We start from the raw sequence: 22,624 nt of genomic DNA, 5'->3' as shown, positions 1-22,624 counted from the left end.
GCATTCGGACATGTGCATGGCCCCATAAAATAATATGGGGACAAGTGCTATCCCTAAAAAATGATGGCCAGAACCGGTCAGAGTTATACAGTGCTCTCCACCTGCACTCAAAGGCTATATTCACACGCTGCATAAATACTGTGTTTTTATCCACCCTAAAATACTCCATAACAATCTTCTCTGATTTCTGCGTTCTTGCTCCATTTTTCACACTATTTGGTGCAGCATTTTTTAAATGCCTTATTTTTATTACAGAAAAAAAAATATTCTGCACTTGAAAACACAACTTTTTCCATTCATTTTCTCCAATTTGCACAGTTCAACAGCGTTTTTAAAAGAGGTTGTCCACTACTTTTACATTGATGACCAATCCTTAGGATAGGTCATCAAGGTCTGATCGGCCGGTTTCCGACACTCCCATCACCGGTCATCGGCTTCGGCAGCGGCCGCAGGTACTCGCTTACCAAGCTGCTCCGTCTACTTGTAGCGGCCGCCGCAGTGTACCGTACATCCTCCTATTGATTTGAATAGGAGGCGGATGTGCAATACCAAGTTTCGGCTCCTACAAGTAGACGGATCAGCTTGGCATGCGAGTACTTCCGGCTGGCGGCCAACACAGACACCGATAAAAGCTGAGGGGTGTCGGACCACGGCCGATAAGACAAGGATGACCTATCCTAAGGATAAGCCATCAATGTAAAAGCAGTGGACAACCTCTTTGAATGCATGAGTTGTCATGACAGCTCCTTTGCGTACAGACAGTTAAGCGATGGCAGGTTTTATGCACAAAAAGCCTCCACAGAAATTACGCTACGTGGGAACATGGCCGTAATCCAATGAATCAAGGTTTTTTTTTTATTTTTTAACCACTAATTAACTTTTGGATTTATTAACTCTAGATATCTCTCAAATGTAATTATAAAAGATTAGAATGGTAACCAAAACATTTAATCTGAAGAGAGAAGAAATCTATAGAGGGGAGAGTCATCCATGAAAGAGAAAGGAAGCAAAAATACGTGCTAAATAGGATTAGGAACGCACCACTAAGCAATTTTAATGCAGTGCCTCGCTCATTAAGTAAACGGCAATATACTTTCAACACATGACAATTTTAGCATGACTTTAAGTCCCAAGAATAGCATACAGTTTACTCCAAAAGGTGCCGCTGTTTAAGAGGATTATGGCACACAGTATGCCATGTTAACCTCATCAGCCTGGGGAACCTATAAATTGATTCTGAGGACTTTATTCCTTTATTCAATGCACACTAGGCATCTAAGCCAAATATCCTGTTCTAGAACAAGCGGTATACACAGAATGAGCTGTGGGGTTATAGTCAGTCAATCACTCTACAAGCTACGCTCCTCCGGCGGATTACTAATACAGATACCTGGCTGAGCAGTGTCGGAAATATGGGTCACCGGCATGTGTACATGTAAAGTATGGTACCAGCTTCAATAGAACAGGTAGATAACAGCCACACATTAACATTAGAACTAGGAGAAAGAATAAAAGAAAAAGAAAAAAAGTGAAAAGATCCTATGCAGCTCAACACTCAATTTAAATAATATAGATTTGCACCTGATTTAAGGAAAGCAAAGCGAAAAACTTCCCAGCGCAGAAGGGATAATAAAACCACGTTTATTCTATATACATGTTACCGACGCATTTCGACTAGATAGTTTAGTCATGGTTTAAGGTCTAGTCTTAACGCATCAGTCTGGTATCCCCCTGAATTTTCATTGGTGTTTCCAACATGTCTCCTTCAAGTGAAAACATATGGATTCCACTTATGAGGGAGTTAAAGTGTTATGGAAATATATATGTATTTCATATAGATCTCACTTGCCTGCTATAGGCTATATACTCATGTACTCTTATATAGGATATATACTGCTATATACTCATATATACTGCGCACAGATACATATTCACAGTTTGAACCTTGTCCCAGACATAGAAAGAGGAAGTTTAGGCCAGATGTGCCAGCCGATGTCAGAACATTGCTGACATTGTAAGACAAAGAGCAGTATATCATCTGACGCTTAAGTCACCTTAGGTCGACGCCCATATATGTTTATGCATTAAAACTGACCAATTAGCTAAGAAGTAAAGCCTTTATGTTAATGAGTAACCACTCCTTTTCTGTACAACTGATAAAACCAAGTATATTCAATAAACTTCCAGAGTTTTGCTGGGAGGTATTGCTGCCAACCAAGTCTGACGTCTTTCCTTCTTTGAGCGCTCAATAAGACTCTGTCTAATTAGGACAGACCACAGTATGCACAGGGGTAAATCTACCCAAACCAAAAGTAAATCCATCCACAACAAAAGCAACAACCTTGTTCTTTTTATAACATTTTTTAAAAAGGGGTGGTTTACTAGAAAACCACCTCTTATTACTGAATCCACTGTGCAGCATAAAACAACAACAACAAAAAAAAATGACTACTTACCCTCCCAGACCAGCGCCATTAGGGTTGTTTCAGATGTCCGTGATAATCGGTCCAATGTCGTATCACAAAGCACGGACTTGCGGGATGTCTCCCAATCAGAGCGAGAGAGCCTCACAGAAAAATATGAACTTTTCATACTCGGGTCAGGAGATGATCGGCCAGCCCATGCATTGTGATCAGACATCAGATTGATTATCACGGATACCCGAAACAGCCCTTACTTTGATCTGAGAGCGATGTTCCCCCAGTAAACATGTGACAATATCACTTTATTGCTGCAGCCAATCAGCATCCATCAGGACTCCTAGTTCTGACAGTTTTTCACTACAACCTCTCCTGTTTTTCAGTATTAGAGATAGCAGGAGGGAAGGTTAGGCATTTATGTAGATATGCAATGGACAGTGTAGAGAGTATACCAGAGGCACAAAAAATAGGCTGTAGACGAGGAAAACACATGGACACAGGGTGGTTACAGGGGACATCAAGTCCCTATAAACCAATATCAAGTACGATGATGGTTTGGCAGCCACCAAACTATTTTAGGACAGGTCTAATTTTAATTTACCATCCAACATAAATTCCCGGATTTTGGAATTAGGGGTCACATTAACTCATTTTTTTGTTTTTAAGGGGTTCTTCTACCTGCACCCCAAGGGAACAGTCATGGGGGCCTCTTTTGCCTCATCCTACATCAATCTGTTTTTGGGGCTGTGGGAGGGTGACCTTTTCCAGTCAGATCAACAGGCATCGATGGACCGCGTTCTTTTTTGGCCACAATACATCGATGACATCTTGATCTGCAGGGACCCCCACAAATCTCAACATAAATTTATGACGTCTTAGAATAACGATGACTAATATCCACATCACATATCAATGTTTGAAATAATGGGATACAGACATGTTTAGGAAGTCCACCTGCAGTAACCTGTTATTACATGCCTACTCTTCACATCCTAGGTCAATGATACAATTTGCTCCATCTTTGTAGAATTTGTGCAACTGACTGACTTTGAAAGGCAAGCAGGTGACTTTAAGCAAAGATTCCACGAGCACAGTCTAAGTAGACATATGAAGAAACAAGCATGCCATAGGGCCAAACACTTGTCATATCAGACCCTGTTATGCAAAAAGATGTCACATCTAATGAACAGGTGACGTTTATCACAAACTATCATTCGCAATTCTTCCAAATGAAGAAATGTCTGGAAAAATCTTTGCCAGTATTAAAAAAAAGACCCGACTAAGATTTTACCTGATGAATTGAGTATCACTAAACGATACTCTAAGGCTAGTTTCACACTTGCTTTTTTTTGCAGCGCATTTTTCCCGCAAAAAAACGCATTGAAAAAACGCATACATAAGCATACAACTGCTGCGTTTTTTTCAAGCATTTTTATGAGCATGCATGAAAAAAACGCAGCGTTTTTATGCGTTTGCGTTTTTTTCCAACATTTTTAGGTGGCCCCTCACACTACCCAAACCATGACTTTACTAACCCTAACCCTGACCCTAACCCTAACCCTAACCCTGACCCTAACCCTAACCCTGACCCTAACCCTTAACCAAATCATACTTAACCCTAACCCAAACCCTAAACCCTAACTAACCCTAACCCTGACCCTAACCCTAACCCTAACCCTTAACAAAACCATACTTAACCCTAACCCTGACCCTAACCCTAACCCTAACCCTTAACAAAACCATACTTAACCCTAACCCTAACCCTAACCCTGACCCTAACCCTTAACAAAACCATACTTAACCCTAACCCTGACCCTAACCCTAACCCTGACCCTAACCCTAACCCTAACCCTGACCCTAACCCTTAACAAAACCATACTTAACCCTAACCCTGACCCTAACCCTAACCCTGACCCTAACCCTAACCCTGACCCTAACCCTTAACAAAACCATACTTAACCCTAACCCTGACCCTAACCCTAACCCTGACCCTAACCCTAACCCTGACCCTAACCCTTAACAAAACCATACTTAACCCTAATCCTGACCCTAACCCTGACCCTAATCCTTAACAAAACCATACTTAACCCTAACCCTAACCCTAACCCTGACCCTAACCCTAACCCTTAACAAAACTATACTTAACCCTAATCCTGACCCTAATCCTTAACAAAACCATACTTAACCCTAATCCTGACCCTAACCCTGACCCTGACCCTAACCCTAACCCTTAACAAAACTATACTTAACCCTAATCCTGACCCTAACCCTGACCCTAACCCTAACCCTAACCCTAACCCTAAACAAAACCATACTTAACCCTAATCCTGACCCTAACCATGACCCTAATCCTTAACAAAACCATACTTAACCCTAACCCTGACCCAAACCCCAACCCTAACCCTGACCCTAACCCTAACCCTAAACCCCCTTAACTAACCCTAACTCTAACCCAAACCCCTAAATTCCATGGTTAAAAAAAAAACGCATATGCAAAAAAACGCATACATGAGCATGCCAGTGCGCACATATGCGCATCCATAGGCTATAATGGCCATTTTTAGCGCAAAACGTGCGCATATGTGCGCATGCGCTTTTTTGCAGGGCCAAAAAATGCAACATGCTGCGTCTGGAAAATCACAACGCACACCCCAAAAAAACGCAGCGCATGAAAATCGCATACATGCGCTGACCAGTGCGCAGGTATGCGCACCCATGTTAAATATAGGGGAAAAAACGCATGCGCAGGTGTGCGTTTTTTTCCAGAGCTAAAAAACGCAAATGTGAAACCAGCCTAAGAAACTAAGAGGTTATCTTGTTCGCAGTCATTACCTTTGAGAGACTAAAACCACCTTTCTTGATATTTCTACTCCTAGATGTGGATGTGTTCCGCGCGGCCGACGTGTTGCGTGCCCTAACATCGAGCGGTGTGATACGGTCAGTGATTCCAGTGGCTCTAAAACATACAAGATGAAAAAATATTTCATGTACATCTAAATCTGTGTTCTATTGTGCCACTTGTCCATTTGCTATGATCTACGTTGGACTGCCCAAACGGCAACTCAAAGTTTATGTCAGGTAACACATGAACGGAATCACAGCAGCACTGAACCACACGGACATATCCACGCTGAAAACTCTACCACAACATTTTAAATTGTACTATCAATGCGACAGCACATTTCTCAGAGTCAGAGGCATTGATCAAATTGATAACATTCGTGGGGGTAGGATTAGCCAGAGAGTTGCCCAATTTAAATCCAGATGGAAACGGACCTTAAATACATTACATCCAATGGGCTTGAATTGGAATCTTTGGTTCATCCCGTTTCTATGATCGCTGGTGTTTTAGCTGCGTTTTGTATACACACGATTTTAGAGTTTGTGGTATTTGTTTTTTTAATACAGGTTTCTGTCTTATAGAGGCACTTGTCTAATATCACTGCATAATGCAAAACAAGCTACAATTCAAATTTATACCCTACTATATGCCAACTCTTATAGTAGTGTATTGGTCTGAGGCTGTTTGGCTGCTTCAGGACCTGGAAGACTTGCTGTGGTAAATGGAACTTTGAATTCTGCAGTTTACAAAAAGAATCCTGAAGGAGAATGTACGGCCATCTGTTTGTGACCTGAAGCTGAAATGCACTTGGATTATGCAACAGGACAATGATCCATAACTCACCAGAATGTCCACCTCTGAATGGCTTAAGAAAAACAGATGTTGGAGTGTCCTAGTCAAAGTCCTGATCTTAATCCAATTGAGATGCGGTGGCATGACCTTAAAAAGGCGGTTCATGCTCAGAAACCCTCCAAATGTGTCTGAATTAGAACAATTCTGCAAATATGAGTGTGCCCAAAATTCCTCCAGAGCGTTGTAACAGACTCATTGCCAGTTATCGCAAACGCTTAATTGAAGTTGTTGCCCAACCAGTTATTAGGTTTAGGAGGCAATCACTTTCACACAGGGCCCTGTAGGTTTGGATTTCTTTTTCCCTTAATAAAGACCTGTATTTACAAACTGCGTTTTATATTTACTTGTGTTATCTTTGTCTAATTTATTTGTTTTGCTATCCGAAACATTTAAGTGTCACAAACATGCAAACGAATAGGAAATCAGGAAAGGGGCAAACACCTTTACACAACTGGGTGTGTGGGTGTTAATATAATTACTAGCTGAAGAGCCCGGCGTTGCCTGGGCATAGTAACCAACTGTGGTTAGTTATAACAAATTATAATGATTATATTGCACACAAAAACATTTCACATCATATATTCAACACTACAGATTTACAACACAAATTAGCTTAACGATTACCCAAGTATTGATAGTATTTTATTTTCAACTCATTCAAGAGCCTTTTGATAAACATGTGTATCTGTGTATCTAATCCTGTGTGATACTGAATGCTGAGCTGTGTATCTAATCCTATTCTGTGTGATACTGTGTGCTGAGCTGTGTATCTAATCCTATTCTGTGTGATACTGTCTGCTGAGCTGTGTATCTAATCCTATTCTGTGTGATACTGTCTGCTGAGCCGTGTATCTAATCCTATCCTGTGTGATACTGACTGGTGAGCCGTGTATCTAATCCTATCCCGTGTGATACTGACTGCTGAGCCGTGTATCTATTCCTATCCTGTGTGATACTGACTGCTGAGCTGTGTATCTAATCCTATCCTGTGTGATACTGCCTGCTGAGCCGTGTATCTAATCCTATCCTGTGTGATACTGCCTGCTGAGCTGTGTATCTAATCCTATTCTGTGTGATACTGACTGCCGAGCCGTGTATCTAATCCTATCCTGTGTGATACGGGGCTCCCCCTGCAGTCTGTGTCAGAGGGTGGTCTGTGTTGGCACGGTAATAAATTGTGTTATTTCCAGCTTTACAGAAGGACGATAACACCATAGAAATGATAAGAATAATAGGCCTCAGTTACCACAACTGTCTACAAAGAAAACTGTTGCTGATAGCAACCAATCACAGCTCATTTTTCATCTTTTAAACAGCTCTGGGACAGCGTGGCGAGTTTTGAGTGGCGACTTTTATGTGGCGAGGTTGGTGTATGTGTGGTGAAATGTGTGCTGAGGGTGGTATATGTGTTGCAGCACGTGGTAGTGTGTGGCGCATTTTGTGTGTGTGCTCATATCCCCGTGTGTGGTGAGTATCCCATGTCAGGGCCCCACCTCAGCAACTGTACGGTATATACTCTTTGGCGCCATCGCTCTCATTCTTTAAGTCCCCCTTGTTCACATCTGGCAGCTGTCAATTTGCCTCCATCACTTTTCCTTTCACTTGTTCCCCATTATGTAGATAGGAGCAAAATTGTTTGGTGAACTGGAACACACGGGGTTAAAATTTCACCTCACAACATAGCCTATGACGCTCTCGGGGTCGAGACGTGTGACTGTGCAAAATTTTGTGGCTGTAGCTGCAACGGTGCAGATGCCAATCACGGACATACACACATACATTGTGCTTTATACTGTATATTAGATTTGCAAATTGTCTATTTAGAGAGGAAGAGGACTAGAACTCTAGTGCCACCTATGGGAAGTAGTAATCCTAGAAGTCAATGTAGACCCTTTAACGAGCCTTGTCACATGACTTAGGATAAAAGGCCAAAATCAAAATCTCAATTTGCAGACAGCGTTTCAGAGTATTGCCCCTCATCAGTGCAAAGAGTAAGATCTGGTTTGGCTGTGTTAGAGGCGTCTAACTGGGATCCAAGGGGTATCGTTTCTCCTTGCAGAGACTGACATGTCAAGCAAGCAGAGTATGAGAAGACTTTTAAACTGCAATGCTCCTCTGGTAAATATGCAAATTGTCTCTTAAGAGAGGAAGAGCACTAGAACTAGGATTGCTACTTCCTATAGGAGGCACTAGAGTTCTAGTCCTCTTCTTCTCTGAAGAGAACTTGCATACTTCAGAGGAGCATGCTTATCATTTCACTCTCCGCAAGGAGAAACGATACCCCTTGGATCCCGATATATAATTAAAAGGAACCTGTCACCCCCCCAGGGCGTTTTTAAGCTAAAGAGCCACCTTCAGCAACACTAAGGCTGCACTCTGTGAAGGTGGCGTTTCTGTTTCTGACCCCTAGTAACGCTGAAATATCGACTTTTATAAATAGCTCCTCGTAACTGTAATGTGTCCCATAGGTATGGTGTGTCCCCCTGTATCAGCCGCCTACCATCCGTCCATCATGCCCCTTGTCATGTGTCTGGGTGCCGCCTACCATCCGTTCGTCATGCCCCTTTGCGCCGCCTGAGGCTCCAGCCCCGCAGTGTGAATACATCATAACACACTGTGGGGTGAGATCTGGGGCCTCTGGAACACGTGTAGGGTTGGTGGGCTGAGCTGGGGGGTGGTCCCTCGATATACCGCGCAGTGACGTACAGACACAAGATGAGGCAAGTTTCGGGTACAACAGGTCCAAGTTCATTCTCTTGCCGTCCGCCTGACGGCCTCCAAAGTACAGCGCAGTTCAATTCACTTATCGGCCCTCCGTTTCCAGGGCCGCTTCCTGCACATCGTACTTTACACCGGGGACGTACATTTACGCACCGTCCCCTCTTCACGCTTCGACGCTCCTGTCACATCCGTCACTGTGGCCGCCTTAGGCCCATAAACCAACAGCACTTTTACTGATCAGTCGTCTCTCTCTCAATACGGTATGCTTTACCTCAGTGCCTCGTCTATACTGCGGTACTCTGGTGTCAGGACCACCCCCCTGACTCTCTCTCTCCTCAGTCACTCTGGTTTGGTTTTCCTAACAGTGCGCAAACTGTTGTAGTCCTCCTGTCACTGGAGCTCCCCCTGGGGACTGGAACTTTCTGGAACCCTCCTGTCAAATTTATATCATTCCGGATCCCTGTGACTCCGCCCCCCCATGACCAACGGTTTCCTAAGCTGATGTCAAGTCCTTTGCTCACACTCTTCCCTGCCCTCTAATGGTCAACCCAAGTTACTGCACGTCCACTACACTTTCTCAGCTGTTTCCCCACTGTAGTAATTGACACCTGTCTAAACTGTGCAAACCTTCCTTTCTCTATTCTGACACGTCTGTCCATCCATCAGGTCACCTTCCCTACACTCTCAGGCGCAATAGCCTGATGTCGGTTCTCGGGCCCAGGACATTCCTGCACGATCAGCGATATCCAGCAGGGGGGCCGGTTGCTGCTGCGTGTCACATGTAGCGAAATCGGTGACGCATTAGCGATCTCGCTAGCGATCTCCCTATGTGAGACGGGGCCTTAATCCTTTATCATGATGAGAACAAACACAAAGGCAGAGATATCAAACTCAAATACACAGAGGACCAAAGTTAAAGCTTGCAGAAAGTTGCAGGCCAACCTTGATATTTGTTTAAAAAAATGTATACAATTGAGGAAGTTTTTCCTTATCAAATAAAAAGCTAAACTGGAATAATATAATATGTTGTGTAACACGAGTAAAAAGCATATGGTCCAATGGCCTAATTTACATATGTAATAACCAAGGATAAAAAAAAAACCTTGAATAAAACAGATAAAGTATGATGCAAAGAAACGTGCTCCCAAACACTGTATGATACCCCCACAGTGAACTCTTCCACACACAGTATGATGACCCTACTGTACCCCCAACAAAGAATGGTGACCCCATCACAGTATGATTCTCCAACTGTAATTACCACACCCCCTCGATACAGGATAACAGGCACATAAAGTCCTCCATACAGTACAACAGCTCCACATAGATCTCCATACAGTTTAATGGCCCCCACATAGTCCTGCATAAAGTGTAATGGACTCCACATAGTGCTCCGTACAGTATAATGGCCTCACATAAAAAAAAAACAAACAAACAAAAATAAAACGTATATACTCATATATAAGCTGACCCGAGTATAAGCCGAGGCACCTAATGTTGACACGAAAAACTGGGAAAACTTAATGACTCGAGTATAAGCCGGGTATGCATTTCCCCTAATCCCTATTCTGGTATGCATGGCTCCTCAACCCTATCCTTTTATGCATGGCTCCTTATCCCCATCCTTGTTTGCATGGCTCCTCATCCCCATCCTGGCATGCATGGCTCCTCATCCCTGTCCTGGTATGTGTAAAGCAGGTAAAAGGATGCAGTAACAAAGAGGCGCTGAGCACGGGTTAACATTGGTGTGGTTTACTTAACACAAAAGGGGTTAAACAACTTTAAGGCCCCTTTCACATGTCCTGATATTTCCGGCACCGGAAAAACTGATATCGGAGATATCGATGTCCGTGTGTGTAATACGTGCAGCACGTGTGGCAACCGTGTGCCGCATCAGTACCACACGGAAGGCCGCTGGGGAAGAAGCGCGTCTGTAAGTGCTGTTCCCCGGTGGGAGGTGCTGAACACTGCTGTCATTCTCCCCTGCTCTGCTGGCGATCGGCGCGAGCAGAGGAGAATGAATGAAAAACCCGACGTGGGTTTCCCCCTATGTTTTTGAACCAACCCAGCAAAACTCACAGGTGTGGGCTGCTGTTTTTAGGCTGGAGGGCACATGGAGGACATCAATGTGTGTTCTCCATGTGCGGGACGTTTTGCCGTCCGTGGCAATGGCAAAAAACGGACATGTCAGCGTGTTTTGCCCACTGACACACGGTCCGTGGAAACACACTGACATGTGCACAGACCCATTCATTTGAATGGGTCTACGTGAGTATGTGTCTCCGGTACGTGTAAAAACTGTCACCACACGTATCGGAAAGAGGCCTAAGAGTGTAAGGGTTATTTTAACGCAGTCTTTTTATCAGGTTCAACTTATCGTGACTCTGTTGTCCTTTACACGCTTAAAGTATGATGGGTGATGGGATGCCAGCGGAGGCCGCTGCAGCGTCTTCAGGCATCCCCGCCTAACACACAGTCCTGCTTCTGGCGTCAGCGGGTGGTCACCAGTTTTGCCCGCTGAGCCCCTAGTCCATTGAACCGCAGAGCCGAAGAAGAGTAAAGCTCTATACAAGTCTCTACTCCATGTGTACCTTCCTGTGCACCCACCAATACCTAGAGGCCCGCACCGCAATGCTGCACTTGGCAACCGACTCAGCACACCCACTGCTACCTGGATAGCTGCGCCGTGACACTTCCCTCGGTGCCAGTCTCTGCACACTCACTGGTATCTGGGAGTCTCTACTGCGCTCTGCAGTCTGTCTCTGCAGCATGCAGCAGGTCCCTGTTCGCTCTTCTCTATGGCAGGAACCCTCTGCCTTTTCCCATGCTCGACCCTCCCTCTTCCCCTTGCTTACCACGCCCCTTCTCTCTAGGTCATGGGTCCATTCCGACTCCCATTTCCTTCCCCTCTGCAACACTGGACGCGGCCTCGGCAGTTCCGGACCCTGTGTCTCATAGGTACCCACAGCCAGTTTTCCTTCCTTAAATATGTATGGCTCTTCATCCCCATCCTTGTCTGCATGGCTCCTTATCCCCATCTCTGTCTGCATAGCTCCTCATCCCCATCCTGGTATGCATGGCTCGTCATCCCTGTCCTGGTATGCATGGTTCCTCATCCCTATCCTTGCATGCATGGGCCCCCCCATGAGAAAAGCATTAAAAAACATCCTACTTGCCTACCCTGCGCGCCCTCGCAGCATCTTCTTACTGTGCCAGCAGCATCTGCGGCTGAGCGATCATATGTCCCCGCTCATTAAAGTAATGAATATTCACGTCTCTCCACGCCTATAGGAGTGGAGAGATGTGAATATGCATTACCTTAATGAGCGGGCACACGGGCAGCTGCTGGAAGCAGACCGCTGTGGCTGAAACTGTGTGCGAAATGAATATTCATTGCCAGTGCAGTGACTATTCATTTGTCTTTAGCAGCGGGCAGTTGCAGCCGCGGGCTCCTGCCTCCTGTAACCCGTTACTCCGTCGCTCCCCCTCCCCCCAGTCTTCTAGTCCTGAGGAGATGGCGCATGTGCCATCGGTTCGCTGCCACTGCTATTTAGATTACATAAATCAGACTTAAAATGATAGCCCCCTTTGATAGAATTATATACCTGTTGGATATGGTGCAGCTATTGGAACTTCTGATATATCTAATGTATGTAAAATAAGTTCCGGTCATGTTTTCTAACAAATATAATATAGGGATTACTGCTGTTGAGTCCGGTAAAGACTATAATGCTGATATTACATCCTTGAACATGTAACATTTGTACTAATATTTAGTGGTAAGTAGAGATTAGCAAATATGTTCGGAAAACGATCGCCGAATCCGAGTGTGCCGTATATTAGTGCCATATTCGTGACAATTTTGTTTGATGATCATTTCTGAAAATATTCGCTCATGTGTACTCCCATTGACTAATGGTGTTCGACAAATATTGCAAATACGGCGATCGTAATCCAAACCGAATATTGAAAATAGTCGCTCATCTCTAGTGGTAAGCCACTAAGCTGAAATAAAAAAAAAAAGGTGCAATAGGTATACCCATATCTGTAACTTTCTATAGATGCTGAAGACCAGTACACATGTGCACCCCATCCCAGTCATTTCTCAGTATTTCTGTATCTTGCTCAGTCATACAGTTGTGGCCAAAAGTATTGACACCCCTGCAATTCTGCCAGATAATACTCAGTTTCTTCCTGAAAATGATTGCAAACACAAATTCTTTGGTATTATTATCTTCATTTCATTTGTCTTAAATGAAAAAACACAAAAAGAATTGTCCTAAAGCCAAATTGGATATAATGCCACACCAAACATAAAAAAGAGGGTGGACAAAAGTATTGGCACTGTTCGAAAAAACATGTGATGCTTCTCTAATTTGTGTAATTAACAGCACCTGTAACTTACCTGTGGCACCTAACAGGTGTTGGCAATAACTAAATCACACTTGCAGCCAGTTGACATGGATTAAAGTTGACTCAACCTCTGTCCTGTGTCCTTGTGTGTACAACATTGACCATGGAGAAAAGAAAGAAGACCAAAGAACTGTCTGAGGACTTGAGAAACCAAATTGTGAGGAAGCATGAGCAATCTCAAGGCTACAAGTCCATCTCCAAAGACCTGAATGTTCCTGTGTCTATCGTGCGCAGTGTCATCAAGAAGTTTAAAGCCCATGGCACTGTGGCTAACCTCCCTAGATGTGGACGGAAAAGAAAAATTGACCAGAGATTTCAACGCAAGATTGTGCGGATGTTGGATAAAGAACCTCGACTAACATCCAAACAAGTTCAAGCTGCCCTGCAGTCCGAGGGTACAACAGTGTCAACCCGTACTATCCGTCGGCGTCTGAATGAAAAGGGACTGTATGGTAGGAGACCCAGGAAGACCCCACTTCTTACCCCGAGACATAAAAAAGCCAGGCTGGAGTTTGCCAAAACTTACCTGAAAAAGCCTAAAACGTTTTGGAAGAATTTTCTCTGGTCAGATGAGACAAAAGTAGAGCTTTTTGGGCAAAGGCATCAACATAGAGTTTACAGGAGAAAAAAAAGAGGCATTCAAAGAAAAGAACACGGTCCCTACAGTCAAACATGGCGGAGGTTCCCTGATGTTTTGGGGTTGCTTTGCTGCCTCTGGCCCTGGACTGCTTGACCGTGTGCATGGCATTATGAAGTCAGAAGACTACCAACAAATTTTGCAGCATAATGTAGGGCCCAGTGTGAGAAAGCTGGGTCTCCCTCAGAGGTCATGGGTCTTCCAGCAGGACAATGACCCAAAACACACTTCAAAAAGCACTAGAAAATGGTTTGAGAGAAAGCACTGGAGACTTCTAAGGTGGCCAGCAATGAGTCCAGACCTGAATCCCATAGAACACCTGTGGAGAGATCTAAAAATGGCAGTTTGGAGAAGGCACCCTTCAAATATCAGGGACCTGGAGCAGTTTCCAAAGAAGAATGGTCTTAAATACCAGCAGAGCATTGTAAGAAACTCATTGATGGTTACCGGAAGCGGTTGGTCGCAGTTATTTTGGCTAAAGGTTGTGCAACCAAGTATTAGGCTGAGGGTGCCAATACTTTTGCCTGGCCCATTTTTGGAGTTGTGTGTGAAATGATCAATGTTTTGCTTTTTGCTTCATTCTCTTTTGTGTTTTTTTCATTTAAGACAAATTAAATGAAGATAATACCAAAAAATTTGTTTGCAATCATTTTCAGGAAGAAACTGAGTATTATCTGACAGAATTGCAGGGGTGTCAATACTTTTGGCCACAACTGTATTGCTCTGACGTCACTGGGCACAAGATGCAGACGCCGACAGGTACACTGGCTGCCATGGGGACACATGCATCACTTTCGGTTCCCGCTGTGGTTTGTTTGGGCAGTGCCCCTTTTTAATCCTCTCCCCTTATCTCGTAAACCACATCTTTGTACGGTTAGTAGTGGATGTATCAGTTATTGGAGCTCATTTCCATTCACTTTAATGTTACAAAAAACTCTTGTAAATTGCAGCACCAGGTACGGTACCACAGCTCCTTCAAAGTCAAACAGATTGATAGAAGAGCAGATTTGGACCTCCCAAGAATCTACGTAATTCTAATGATCTGTTTTAAAAAGGCAGGACATCAACTTTACCGAACCAAAAACCCTTGCTAAGAATTGGCATTCTATTAGAAATGGCAGCTCGGATGACACAAGTCGATAAGCTGTTGTCTAACTCCAAGGATAGAAATTGTCCTTTGTCTTCCTACATTTATCAAAAAAAAAAAAAAAATGTTGAATGGGAAAGAAGAGAGGGCTGCACTTGGTGCTATAGGACAGTCCTGGGTTTGGGTTATTGAATAAACCAAGATAACTCCTTAAGAAGTAGACTAATTTTCAGTTCATGGGACCCATTAAAAAAAAATCTCAACAAATCCCCCCCAACCATCACACACCATCAACATTATTGACCTTCTCATATGAGCCAAAGAGATCAGAGTCTGGGTACGACGACAGACCCTGCACACACTATAGTTACTCCCCCCTATCCTTACGAAAAAAGTGTGGTCTACGCGCACAGGGCCTCCAACCAGCAGAAGAACAGTGGTTGTCAGTCTATGGGAGTCATGATTATAGGCACATTCTTTTCCTGTGGACTTCTTACAAAGTCTGGTAGAATAAAGAAAAACAAGAAAAAAAAGAAAAAAAAAAAAAAAAAACACAACACACTTGCAACGCCTCCGTGTGCATGTTCAACACAGTCTTTTTATAGCTTTGAAAACCTTTTTTTTTTCACAAATAAACAGAAAAAAGTATAACAAAAAAAAAAAAAAAAAAGATTTCATCATAACCATATAAATCAAAGTCATCTGTGCGTAGAAAAACCTACAAGTAGAGGAAATGTGGGATACAGAAGTAGTGGATTATAAAATTTTCAACCACAATTCTACAAATAGGAAAGTCCTACCTTGAGGGAAAGATTAAAAAAATAACATGGTAAAGCCGTGTTATTTACTCTGTAATGAGTGTTTATTTTGCAGTAAAGTATACGTTTCTACAATCCATTTCAAGTTCAAAGCGCGGCAATTATCTAAGTGAGCCCTTAACATTATAAGTGATGTCACTTAATGCTGTACTTTCCCCGCGAGTGCAAATGAAAGGAAATCTACAGCTCAACTGCGAGTTCTTATACATGAAAGAACAGCTTGTGTAATTAGCAACTCAAACCTGGCAAATAAAAAGTAAAAAAAGTTGTTACGCAGCACTCACCATTGAAACACAACATACTACCCCCCTTCGTACTGTAAACGTACTTGACTACTGTCCATCATGCAATTCTGTCAAAGTAATCTCAGAAAGATGGCCAAAAACCAACGGCTTTCCCTAAATGGGTTGTCTAGGATTAGGAAAACATGGCTGCTTGTTAAACAGAAAAAAATTAGCGTCACACCTGTCCATAGTTTAAAACCAATTTACAATTAGGACATCACACTAAAAAAAAGTATAACAATGTACAAAACTTTAGGAGATTAAATTTAACAATTTTTTTCTTTTTTTAGCCGCTTCTAAAAGATATTAAAGAGAAGAAAAAGAAATTTAAAATTGCATTTTGTCATTGCTCTCACCTCTAGAGGTACAGGGAATAAAAAGAACAAAACTAAAACAATGTGGTTGCAGAAGTGTGAACACCCAATTGGGGGTGGAATGTGGTTGTGTTCAGCATTAGCCAATCACATTTAAACTCATGTTGAATAGTAGTCGGCACACGGCTGCCATAATTTACAGGAATTCTGATTAACGCAACACAAAGTTTGGCTGTTCTAGTAGGATTTTCCTGACATTTTCTTTGATGAATTTTGCAGCTAAAGCTGTAAACAGCTTACAACACAGTAAAGGGATGTCATTGTTCAAAATTACCAGTCAAGGGAAGGGTACAAAAACATTTCCAAGGCATTAGATATTCCATAGAACATTGTGAAGACATTCATCAAGAAGTGGATTAAATTTGGCACAACATTAGCTAGAACTGGACATCTCTCAAAACTTGATAAAAAGACAAGAAAAAAATGGTCTGGGAGGCTGCCAAGAGACCTAGAGCAACATTAAAGGAACAGCAGGTATTTCTTGCAAGTGCAGGTTGTGTACTGCACATGACACACAATCTCCTGTAGTCTTCATATCCCAGGCCAGTGGGGTAGAATGGCAAGACAGAAATCTTTTTGTCAGGAACACCGCACTGCACTTGCTCATTGGGCCAGTGCGCGTGTCCTGAATAGAACAAACTATGCTCAAAGATACCTGTGGAGCGGGGCGGCGGCGATGCATGCTTCCGGCAAACAGGACATGAAGCACGTGACTGCTGGGGGAGTGTCTGGGGGGGGGGCGAGAGGAGCCCCGGCGCTCCGGAGACTGGCGCTTGGACTAGAGATGCCCAGAGAGTAGCTGGGCAAGTGTGGGTCTAAGCCTGGAGATGGCACGTACTTGAGGGGCAAGACAGAGTCTGGAACCATGAGACAGCAGCACAGTACAGGCAGTAGCAATGGAACAGAAAGTCAGGGACAGGCAAAGCAAGTACAGAGTCAGGCAGCAATATCAGAAATAGGAATGGACCAGGTCATACACGAGCAAACATACACAGGCAGACAGTATCCACAGATACACAGGGGTCAGGATCTAAGCCGAGGTCAAGAGTATCATTGACAACGGACAGAGTTCAAATGAGGCTATTTAAAGCCCTCTCAGAACCAGAGAGAGGGCAAAGGTATTAACCCCTACAGCACTAAACCAGAATTCACATACAGACCATGACACTTTTCTTCTAAAGAAAAACATCCAAATCAAGCTATGCTTTGCGAAAACCTATAACAAGTCTGCCAAAGGCATGTGGGAAAATTTGTCCTTGTCTGATGAGACCAAGGTTGAACTGGTTGGCCATAACTGTAATAAGTAGGTTTGGTACAAAACCAACAAAGCACATCACCAAAAAATATATCCACAGTGAATCATGGTGGTGGCAAGAGGAGGATGTAAAGAATCATTCTAATAAACGGGCAGTTCCGTAGAATTCATTGCTGGTGTTCCAACAACATAGCACACAAGAGAAAAACAAAAAGCACAAAAGTCCCAAATTACTTTAAAATAGTTTATTCAAGATAACAAATGAGACAAATGACCACAAATTAAAGACAAAGTTGAAAAGTTGATATCACAGGTTTAACACACAGGAACCACATGTATCTAAGTGGATGGGAGGGCACAGAGTAGCAACATATCAGAAAAAAATGCCAGTGCAATAAATAGATACATGATAAGAGAGTGGTAACAGTACTGAGAGTGCCAAACAAAGCTCTTACCCATTGTCTCCACTGTGGAAACCTGTGTGCGCAGCTGCAACGCACGTTTCGCGTGTGTTTCTGGACATAAATTGTATGTCCGCTCTCTTTATTTTTGGATTTTTAATAATGACTGGATGGGGTTACTCTACTGCTCTTCGCCTTTCTATTCAAAAACATTTTTTAACCTATTACTAATTTTTGTACTTATGATTAGGCTTTGAGCTGTGGTGTTTCCTCTCCAGCCATCCTTTATTGCGTATCTATTTATTGCACTGGCACTTTTTTCTGATGTGTTGCCACTCTCTGCCCTCCAATCCACTTCGATACATGTGGTTCCTGTGTGTTACACCTGTGATATCAACTTTTCATTTGTTATCTTGAATAAACTATGATTTAAAATGTATTTGGAACTTTTGTGCTCTTTATTTTTCTCTTGTGTGCTATGGTTATTTAAGAGCGTCCTGTGCCACTCTAGCCCCCCTCAAAACTTGGTTTATGGGTGATATGGAATAAGAAAAATGGTTTCTGCTTTGGAGTTGTTTCTAATTGTTCCAACTAACATGTCCAACTGTAAAGCTCATTATCCCTCAACATGGATGGGCCATAACTGCAGATGACCACTTGAAGTGCCACTACTGTCTAAGGCAAGCAGAAAAAGCAAGACTCTAGTTATTAAAAGAGAATCAAATTGGATCATTGAGCAGTGGAAACACAGTGCCTGGTCAGATGAATCCAGATTTCTGTGGCATCACGTTAATGGTAGGGTCACAATTTGGAGCAAGGAGCACGAATCAACGAAACCATTTTGACATATGTCCATAGTCCAGGCTGGTGGAGGTAGCGTAATGGTGGGCATAATGTATTTTTTTTTTCACACCCTGTGACCTACGATACCTATGACATAAGGCCTTAGGACTGACCAAGTTCATCCCTTCATAGCAGCGGTTTACGCTATAGAAGTACAACACTCTTAACAGGACAACGCACCATACAACATAGATCGTACAGTCATGGATTAAATCTCGGAACAGGACAGCTAGTTTCCCTTTTCGTGTAGTCCTCAATTCATAATGCTTTACAACATCTCTGTGATTATGTAGAAAAGGCTGTTCAGAGCATGTAAGTACCTCTAATCTAAGGCAACCATGTCTGCATGGCTCAATGTTGCTGCAAACCACTAGGCACCTACGGAAATGTACGCCATGATGAATTGCTGCAATTCTGAAGGCCAAAAAAGGTCCAAAGTGCTACTAGATGGATGCCTCTAAAAAAAAGTGGTCATTCAGTGGATCTTAATATACCCAAGTAATATAAACATATTTTGGGGACAAAAGCATGTGTATCAAAGTTCAGGGGGAAAAAAAAAAAAAATGTCTAAATCTGCAGGGCTTAATATACGAATAACAAGCAGCACTTGCTCCCAACTTCTTAACCGCAAAAGACATTTGACACACGAAAGCTATTGTGAAAGCTATGCTCTGACAGAAGAAAAAGGGCAGAGTGTTCCTATCCATCATTGTAAATCATTTGTTTATAAAATGAATGAGTCGGTATAAACCTAAAAACAATAAAATACCAGGAAACACTTAAAAATACATCTGCAAGACTCAAAGGTCAGCCCAATATTCATGTGCAAATATATATTTCTATACGTTAACTGCTGCACTTTGTTTCACGGGCAACTTTTTCCCAAAATATACTTTTGTTGTATGTATGCAGCTCACATGTAAACCTAGAAGTCTCCGTGGTAATGGACTACAAACTGCTTAGGCTTATTCAGCAGTCATTTCCCCATTCACTGATCATCCGTTTCTTACTTGGGCAGCAAGAAATGTTTGTCCAATCCTCGGTATTAAAAAAAAAAAAAAAAAAAATATATTAAAAAAAACCCCCACAATCACTAGGAAATCCCTAAATCTTAGATTGGACGAACAAGCTCTACATAATTCCCGGAGGCAAACGATATCCACCATTACACAACTTTTGGATTCTAAACGGATCTTGGTTTCTTAACACCACGAAAAAACATTTTTTTTGAATATTTGTTATGATGGGATAGCCATCTGAAGTGGTTCAAAAAGAACATAAAGAGGAAAGATGAAACAAAAGAGCCTAAAATCAATGAGTATGCACAAGAAGTGGATAACTTCATGACATAGGATAAAGGCCATTATATACAGTCATATGTAAAAGTTTGGGCACCCCTATTAATGTTAACCTTTTTTCTTTATAACAATTTTGGTTTTTGCAACAGCTATTTCAGTTTCATATATCTAATAACTGATGGACTCAGTTATATTTCTGGAGTCAAATGAGGTTTATTGTACTAACAGAAAATGTGCAATCTGCATTTAAACAAAATTTGACCGGTGCAAAAGTATGGGCACCCTTATCGTTTTCTTGATTTGAACACTCCTAACTACTTTTTACTGACTTCCTGAAGCACTAAATTGGTTTTGTAACCTCATTGAGCTTTGAACTTCATAGCCAGGTGTATCAAATCATGAGAAAAGGTATTTAAAGTGGCCACTTGCAAGTAGTTCTCCTATTTGATTCTCCTATGAAGAGTGGCATCATGGGCTCCTCAAAACAACTCTCAAATGATCTGAAAACAAAGATTATTCAACATAGCTTTTCAGGGGAAGGATACAAAAAGTTGTCTCACAGATTTAACCTGTCAGTTTCCACTGTGAGGAACATAGTAAGGAAATGGAAGAACACAGGTACAGTTCTTGTTAAGCCCAGAAGTGGCAGGCCAAGAAAAATATCAGAAAGGCAGAGAAGAAGAATGGTGAGAACAGTCAAGGACAATCCACAGACCACCTCCAAAGACCTGCAGCATCATCTTGTTGGTGTCACTGTGCATCGGTCAACAATACAGCGCATGCATAACGCCTTTTTGTATGACCAAACAACTCAATCTTTGTTTCATCAGTCCACAGGACCTTCTTCCAAAATGTAACTGGCTTGTCCAAATGTGCTTTTGCAGACCTCAGGCGACTCTGGTTGTGGCGTGCTTGCAGAAACGGCTTCTTTCGCATCACTCTCCCATACAGCTTCTCCTTGTGCAAAGTGCGCTGTATTGTTGACCGATGCACAGTGACACCATCTGCAGCAAGATGATGCTGTTTTGTTGTCACCGAGATGAGCTTCGGCCACAAGAGAAGATTACAATTATAGAAAGTTGAACTAGTGAACATAGAGGTGTACAACACGGACATTGCTAACATGTCAGTATAGTAACAGTATAGAAGGTTACGAATAACATAATATTATAGGTAGATGGTTGACCCAGCTTAGGGGAAGGAATTTTTTCCCTATGGAGAAAATTGGCTTCTACTCTGTGGGTTTTTTGCCTTCCCCAGGATCAACGAATCAGAACAGCTGCATTAAAAATAGGCTGAACTAGATGAACATAAGGTCTTCCTTCAGCCTTCAAAACTATGTTTCTATGTTTATGTCTACATATATTGTAGCAGGAAGTAGTATCTCCAAAGTTGACCCAAAACAAAGAAAAAAAGGAAAACGAGACTATCGTGATGCCAAGTATAGATAGACCTGCTTGTCTCTTCTCCTCCAGGTCTACGCTTCGCATGTTACCCTAATTAAGCTGCTATCTTAAAGTGCCAGAGGTGAATGCCGCTATCTACAATATTTTACCTCTTGCCCATTAAAACTAACAGAGTTTACCTAGATGTATAGTATTTTACGTAGCAAGGACACTAGGCAGGGGTGACCATTTTCAGTCAAGTGTTTTTCTTTAGACATGATGATTTTACACACAGCATTTAAGTACAAAAACATTGTAGTTTTTGGGGTAGTTTTCTAAGACAAAGCCAGAAAAGAATTTGATAGGAGAAAGGTATATATAAAAGGAGGAATTTATACTTCTATATCTGGTCCCAACCTGTGAAACCATTCCAATAGAGTCTCTTGTTCTGGAGGTTCTTACTTTGGAAGCTCTCCCAAATCCACCATACACAAGAACATTTGGCTTTGCCAAGCGTTCATGTGTTTTCAATGGATAGAGTGAAGAAAGCGGATGTTAGAGAGCTTTGGCAGCTGCTTATCTCAAAGAGAACAAAAGGATCAGGCACTTAAATTCAAAGAGCCGAATAGTTACCTGTATCTCCACCAATGTAATCTGTCAGTGGAGTCAAAAGGCCCCACACACACAAATCAGATTGGCTGATTCCACCGATATTAGTGGGTTTAGAAGATTTTACTCTAGTCCGTTTTGGGACATTAAGAGACTTCTAAAGTAAGAGTATTACTCAAACACTAAACAAATTTGCTATTTAAGAAGCAGAGAAAACTGTTATGGTAATGGTTATGACTAACGTTACAAAAGAAAAATGATAGAATTTATAATTTTGTCAGTAGAAGAAAACAAATAGGCTATCCACTACTTTTACACTGATGACTTATCCTTATGATATTTCATCAATGTCTGATCGTTTGGGTTGGTGTCAAGGCATCCCCGC

General features: G+C 42.4%; 1 protein-coding gene across 7 annotated transcripts in view; it reads right to left on the bottom strand.

The window, feature by feature from the left end:
* The window catches only part of ADAMTS6 (ADAM metallopeptidase with thrombospondin type 1 motif 6), a 405,198-nt gene that overhangs the window by 334,731 nt on the left and 47,843 nt on the right, over positions 1 to 22,624 (bottom strand). The gene's annotated exons all lie outside the window — the stretch shown is intronic.

This window comes from Dendrobates tinctorius, unplaced genomic scaffold (genome assembly GCF_039654945.1).
Source record: "Dendrobates tinctorius isolate UK_male_01 unplaced genomic scaffold, ASM3965494v1 ptg000083l, whole genome shotgun sequence".
NCBI lineage: Eukaryota > Metazoa > Chordata > Amphibia > Anura > Dendrobatidae > Dendrobates > Dendrobates tinctorius.
The sequence above is the reverse complement of the archived record's forward strand: the minus strand, read 5'-3'. Positions and strand labels throughout refer to the sequence as shown.